The sequence below is a fragment of the Pinus tabuliformis genome, chromosome Q (assembly GCF_031772625.1).
Source record: "Pinus tabuliformis cultivar Carrire ecotype Pingquan chromosome Q, CPIR1, whole genome shotgun sequence".
Classification (NCBI taxonomy): domain Eukaryota; kingdom Viridiplantae; phylum Streptophyta; class Pinopsida; order Pinales; family Pinaceae; genus Pinus; species Pinus tabuliformis.
In genome coordinates, this window is record NC_142296.1 from 868,705,045 (window position 1) to 868,712,861 (window position 7,817).

Consider the following 7,817-nt stretch of genomic DNA (forward strand, 5'->3'; position numbering starts at 1 on the left):
AGCATCAACCTGTCAGCTTCCCTTAAGCGTTTCCACCCATCTCTAGAAGACTCAGCATGAGTGGATGTCTCCACTCCCATAGCCTCTGCATGCAGCTGCTCCACATCATTTGAGGCTCCTCCTCCTTAGGAACTGAAAGTTCCTCCTCTGCATGCAACTTGAGCTACCTCTCAAGTGATACTTGCATAGATTTCTACTTGTCAGACTTCAGATCTCTGCGTACCACTGTCCTCTGATTGGTAGGTAGGTACACTTGATAGTTGTGGGGTGTATCAGTGTACCCCATAAGTATTCCCAACTCAGCCGTTGGATCTAACTTCCTCCAGGCATCTTTGGTCACATGGAAATAAACTAATGATCCAAAGATCCTGAAGTGACTCACATATGGTTGCTTCCTGGAAAAGGCCTCCATAGGAGTCTTCATCCCCAGTATATGATGTGGGCTTATGTTCTGCAAGTATATTTTTGTATTGCATGCCTCGGCCCACAAATGAAGTGGTAGACTTTGGTCATGCAACATTGCTCGAGTTGCTCCCACAATCAATCTATTCTTCCTTTCGGCCACCCCATTCTGCTATGGGTTATGGGGTGTCGTCAACTCCTGTTTAATTCCTTTTGCAGCACAGAAGTCCTTAAAATATTGGGATAAATACTCTCCACCATTGTCGCTATGCAAGGCTTTTATTTTCTTTCTATATTCTTTCTCTTCCAAGGATTTAAACTCACAAAACCTCAATAAGGTCTGGTCCTTATTTGCATAAAGTAGATCCAGCATCTACGAGAAAAATCATCAATAAAAATAACATAGTACCTTTTTTTATCGATGGAGGCTGTAGAGAATGGTCCACAAACATCTGTGTGAACTCGATCCAAGATTTCTCTAGCTCTACTGTCTCGATCCTAGAAGGAAGATTTCGCATACTTACCCAAGGTACAACCTTTGCATGTATCTGTCTGCTCCAGTTTTCCCTTGGGAAGTTCCGTAGAAATCTGCTGCATGATCTTCAAGGCCCCATAGTGCAAGTGGCCCAATCTTCTATGCCATAGCTTGCCAACATCTTGGCTTTGCACCTGTTATCACTCATATTTTCCTTAGAAGTTATTTAAAAGAAGGAAAGGATCCAAGGTAACTACAAACCAATCTTTTAAGTACAAATCCTAGCCAATCTATACTCAGGGAGGGCTCTCTCTTTATGATTTAGAATTGTTTTGATATGATATTAGGCTAGTTATTAATGCTCAAGGGATTTGTATTGATTTGTTTGGTGGAATTAAGGAAACAGATGGTTAGAGCAGGTATTTAGGCCATTGGGCTATGGAGTCAAGTAGGAAAAGTCCAACAGGATTTGATTAATCACTGAGGTAATAGTTCAGAAGGCAAGCCAGCACAACAAGAACAAATCTGAAAATCTTAATGGATGAAAATCTTAACCTGGGCCAAGGGCAATGAAGAATCCTTAACAGGTATTAAGATGAAGAAGGGAGGTTTAGCAAGTAGCAAGGGCAATTAAGAATCCTGTACTAGGAGCCAATAGAGGGACTTAACTACAGAAGTAGGGGAGCAACTAAGAATTCCAAAACTTAAGCAATTTAGCAGAAAACATTGAATAAGCAAACAGTTAAAATAGAGAGCACTTAAGCTAATTCTAATAGTATTATTCCTTGTTTTCTTTTGAGATTCATAAGAAAACACATATGATATTTCATAACATAAAGGAAAAAAAAAAATTCAAACTCAAAGAAATGATACTTATTTGTTTCCCACAGTGCACATGAATCGAGTGAAATGTCCTCAGCTTTATTTAATCTAGTAAACCAGTCCAGCCTTGATTACAACAACTCCTTTAGCTCAAAAAAAAAAGTCTTCAAAAATGCTTTTTAATCCACCCTAATTACTTCATTTTGTGAAGAATTTATACAAAAAATATTACAAAATATCTCATAACTATACCAGATTTATTATAGGAAACAAAAGTTATCTTCCACATGAAGATACAAACAGATAGAAAATAGATTGTTTGTTGTCCCTCTATTTGTGAACGTGTTGGATGCTAGAACTCGGATTTGTCTCTTGCATATGTCTTGGTAATTGTGTGCTGGACTTCACTCTTATCTTCACCTACTGATACTCTTTACCTATGCTGATACTCTTTACCTATATTTACCAGACTTTACCGTAGTAAACATTTTTTACTCCATAGATTTACTATAGTAACTTAATGTATATCTGTCATATTGGTCCACCATTTGTTATCTGGTATTTTCAATCTGATCATCTTCTTGTACACTTCATCAGCTTCTCTGTACTTAACAAAATTGGGTCTGTCGATGAATAGGTGCTTCACTTCATGTTCTATGTAAAATAGGTTTTCCAAGCCATCATAAAGCACCTTTCCTGTAGGTAGTGCTTTTACTGCTGAAGAGCTGGCTGGACTCCTGGCCTGCTTGTTTAGTCTCTCAATATAGTCTTCATGTGTCATCAACTTGTCATTTATGACCAATGGGCTTGGAAGGCCTTTCTCTCTCAAAATGCCATACTTGAACATGAAGCTATCTATATCTGTCTGAATTCTCTAACACCTTTTTTCTAAGTTAAGAATCAAGTTCCTTTTAGTAAGAACTTTCTTAATTTCAATGATGGTAGTTGTTCGATCCTCAATTTCTAATTGCTCTAGCTGATGTTGATTTCTGCTGTTCAAAAAATTAATCAATTGATTCGCCTCTTCAGGCTTATCTCCCAATTCTTCTTTGGTCTTTTGTATAGCTTCCACAGCTATCTTGACTAGTTTAGTCTGTTCAAAAATTATCTGGATAGAAGGCCAAATATCATTGATGGAATCAATGATATTGGCCCACAATATATTTCTCATATCTCCCAATGGTTTTTCTAGTGTTAAGTCCTTCTCCAGGACTCTGATTCTTTCCTCCATCGTTTTGTTTTTCCTTTCTTCTTCTTTGTTCTGAATTTGTGCAAGTTCATAGTTTGTTTCCATACTTGATATTTTTTCTTTGAGCTTTTTTAATTATGTAGCTTGGATACTCATCTGTTCCATGGCTTTGATCACTTCATCTATTTTTTCTTCTATTGTTCCTGCACTAGTTGATGTACCTATAGTTGGAATAGTCTCTGCTACTAGCAATGCTATGGTGGAAGTGTTGGTGCCAAAGAAGTTGCCAGAGTGGAGGGTACTGTTGTAGAAACTATGGGTATGACAGTCTAAGGAGTAATGGCAAGCTCACTCTGCTTAGACTGTATTGCTTTCTCCAATTCCTTTTCAATTTCTTTTAATTGATCATTTAACGTAAGGACTAAGTCCATAAGTTCTTCATCCTTTTGTTTCTCTATGACTTTTGTAGTTTGAGGATGGTGGAGAGGAGGGATCTTAAGCTGCTTCTTCAATGTAGCTATATCATCATTTTTCTTCTTAATAAATTGTTCAGCTGCTTTGACATCTTTGGGATCATGTCCCAATTCTATCACCAGGTCTTCTAAATTTTTTATTCTGATGTCTTTAGCCTAAGAGGAGGCCTTTTCCAGTTGCAGCTATGCTGTGGTGTTGTGCAATGAATTTTGTAACTAATGTGTTGTGATGGCCTTATTAGTCAATGTGGAATAGACCATTTCACCAGTCTACTTGTGCAGTTCTATTTGGTCAATTGGATGGATATCCTTTTCCAAAACTTCAAAATCAGTCTTCAAATAGTCAACCATTGATCTTAGTTGTTGTACAGTTGGTTTGAGGAAGCTCATCTGCATTTTTCCTTCCTTTATGTAAAAAGCTGACATAAGCCTGGTCTAGTTAGTTAGAGCCATTTTGAGATAGTGAGCATAGGTTTGAGCTTTTAATTTCTCATTCCTTGCTTTAATTTCTTTGTATTTTCCTTTAATGTCTAGGCTCTGTTTAGAGAAAGCTATGAAAGAAGACACCTCTGTGCTTTGTTGTCTTTCCAATGCTTGTATATGTGAAGTGGACGAATGTTATAGACACATTTGGGCACATCAACCCCAAACTTATATGTCGACGTATTAGGGCTCATCAACCCCTAAAAGAGTTGTTTCATATCCTAAAGGAACATAGTCATCTGAATACATCATTCCCCAAAAGTTCCATCTAAGAAACTATCTAGAAATTACCTAAATTGAACCATACTGACTGCTCCACTGGCAAAGTGTGATGCATACTGAGTGGTACACTGCTAGGGTGCGATGCATACTAATTAGGCCTTCTATAGGGTGCGATGGGCAAGGATGGAAAAGTGTCCGAGATAGTTTGCTAGGTGGTTTCTCATGGAATCTTCTAGAAACTTCTCCTGTGCCACTTGCCTCTCTGAATTCGCCCAAGGATGAGTAAGGGATCTAAGAAATCTCCAACCCCTTCTCTTATGGACTCAACTGTAACAAGTGGAATAACACTAATCAAACCCCATGGATGACTCACACCCTTGCACACATCTATAAATGGATCCCTCATCTAAGAGATCTAGAGGTTAGAATATTGTGAATTGCAAGGAACTGTTGATAGTTTGTAATTGAGGAAAGAGAATTGTATTGTTGGTGTGATCTTGCTATTTCATGAGGTGAAGAGGGATTGAAGCTGGGAGGATGATGCTGGATTAGACAACTGGGTTGTAATTCTCCCTTCTATTAATGAAGTTCTTCAAGTTTTCTTCCATATGATTGTGCAATTGTGAATGTTATCATTTGTGAATGCTATCATTTATTCATTACATATCTGATTCTGTAATGTTTATGTTGTAATAGATCACGATGCTTTGACAGTGATTTATAGTCGTACTTGCTTAGGTACTCTCCAAGTGTGTTAAGTACGAGGAGAAGTTGCAGAATCTCTCAAAGGGGAGAGAGAGCAAGCAAGGGATTAAGCAGAAGTTCCAGGTCTGTTCCATTATCTTTCTCTTATATGTTACACATAGAAGAAATTGTTGAATTGATTTAAATTGTTGTTTCTAGGGTAGCTGCCAAACCTAAAGGGCTATCATTCTATAGGAATACTAGTTTTCCTAGAAAAAAATTGGCGACTCTGCTGGGGAATGAACAGATGTTTGTTTGATGTTATTGTTTGTTTTATAAACTATAGACAGAGTTTGAAGTCATCCAGGTAGCCTTCGATCTGCTCTTGCTCTGCAATTGCATAGTAGCTGAATGTTGCTTCAGTCAATCTTTGGTTTAGTTTATGAATTATACACTTGACTTGCAAGCACATCTAGATGCCCTTTTGGTAGCTCAGTAACCTCTCAAGACATTCCTTCATACTTTTCTCTTCATTGTTCATCAAAACTCAGCCTAACTCACTGAAAACAGTTGCACATCTGATCCAAAACCCATTTCAGTTGCGCTCTCTGGACCATCGCACTATCTTCCACTGTAACCTAGTATGCATCGCACCTCCTAAGTGTAGTAAGTGTGATGCATCTCTGTTTCTGTGAAGCCCAGGTGCGATGACTGACTGAACTCTTTTTCCATTCTAGAGATTGAGGGTTTTTGACCTTGTTTTCAGTTTTGTTTAATTGTTTTGCTACAAATGAACAGTACCTCTTACTGAAGTTTACTTGCATCACTTAGACTAGCCTCCATTACATTAGGATTAGTGAGTGTTTTTGTGTATTTGTTCATCATTTACAATCCTTTGTCGAAAAGTTATTTAAATCGATTTGTCTCTTTGGTAAGAGAAAAGAAGAAGAAGCCAATTCAACGAGGGGGCAACCAAGAAACCATTTCTTTGAAGGCATCATTTGGTAAAAATCCACACATTAAAATTCCCAAACCCAAATATCCGTGCATAATTTGTGCGGGAGACCATTTTCATCAAAATTTTCCTTGCTTTCCTCGGATCTTGAAATAATGGTCTTCCCGTTCACACCATGTCGTGTCATCAACCTCTAGAGATTATGTTGGTAACACACCATCAACTAGTGATAGTAAATTTCATGGATAGAAGGGAAAGGTCAGGATTCCATGTAGGTTATGTGAAGGTAATCATTCCCTTCACCGTTGTCCTTTTTTGGATGAAGCCAAAAGAGTGTTGGATAACCGTCCTGCTTCACCGTAGTGACTTCCATCTGGTTATAGGAAACTCTCCCTAAGTCCTTCATTAGTTGAAAAACTGACTGACTTAAATCAACCATCGGTCGAAACCACTCTCTCTGAAAGTGAATCTTATGAGTCTATACCCAACCAAAGTCAACAGGTCGAGGTAATAGTTGACCCAATTTCACCTTCAGCTAATCTTACCTTTCCCGAAGAGACTGAAATTGATACCGCTCAAGTTCTTTTTGTTTCGTCAGATTCAAATGAGCTTGGGGTCAGTCCACCTATTCCATCAACACGGGAGGAAAATCCTCCAGTTCTCGTAACACAAAGGGTTAATTATCCTGTTTCTTCGGTACCCCCTCCAAGTAGTCTAGTCACTTCCTTTGATTGGAATCGACTGGCAGGATCCTGCCTTCCTTCTTATGTGCCTTTCCAGATCATAGTACAAGTTTGTAAAATGATTGTGCCTGGCACTATTATATATCAAGGTGCCTCAGTGAGTATCCTTTCCTCAACTGCTTGTAAAGTGCTCGGTTCACCACCGCTTGTGCCTGTTACACAGAATCTGTTGGGATTTAACAAAGGAACCAATCAACTGTTAGGGATACTTCCTCAGTTACCTATCACTTTTGGAGGAAAAACTGTTTATCTGAACATGATGGTAGTCCTAGGACCTTTAGATTACAATCTACTTCTTGGGCATGACTATGTTTATCACATGGGAGCTATTGTTTTAACACTCTTTCGAGTGATTTGTTTCCCGCATGAAGGCAAGATTGTCACCCTTGATCAACGTTCATTTCCCGATCCACATATGGCTCCTAGTCAACCATCTTCCCTAAATGGTCCTTTTGTACCAATGGTATCATCCTTGCCATGGGTTAATTATGTGGCAACCTGTTGCATACCTACATTAACTGATGATCAATTCAATGATGTTGTACATTATGTACTGGGGGCATTGGAACCAGATCTCTCCTTCATGACCACTTATGAGTTGTGATCAAAGAGTAGGAGGACAATTCATTATCTTGTGTCAACCTCATTAAAAAATGAAACAAGGGTCTATGAGGATAGTTCTTTATCTTGTGTCAAACTCGTTAAAAAATGAAACCAAGGATGTGAGCATAATTCCTTGTCTTGTGTCAAGCTATTTTAAAAAATGAAAAAAGGTCCCAAGTTCCAAGTCAAGTCATTCTCTCGATCTCGTAAAAGAACCTTCATTCCATCCACCTGATAGCCATGAGTAGTATAGTGGATGTAATGAAGCTTGGGGGGCATGCACCTAGTAGTAAAGATAAGCTTCCCTATAGGTTATATGATTGGTCTATCACATCATTCACCTTTGTCTATTCTGGACGAAGCCAAAGAGGTGTTGGATAACCATCCTGCTTCACCGTAGTGATTTCCATATGGTTACAAGAGACTCTCATTTTCATCATGCTGGGGGCATGCAAACCATTCAAGCATAGTTTTGTCGTTTTGAGCTTGTGTAAAAATGAAACTGACTTCAAGCATAGTTTTGTCGTTTTGAGCTTGTGTAAAAATAAAACTGAATTCAAGCATAGTTTTTTGTTTCAAGCTTGTGTAAAAATGAAACCGAATTCAAGCATAGTTTCTTGGTTTCAAGCTTGTGTAAACATGAAACCAAATCCAAGCATAGTTCCCCCATGGTTCAAGCTTGTCTAAAAATGAACCCATTTTCAATAATTAACCTCTGTGATTGCCATTCTATCAGCCTTTTGAGCCTTGTTTGTGTACATCCCAT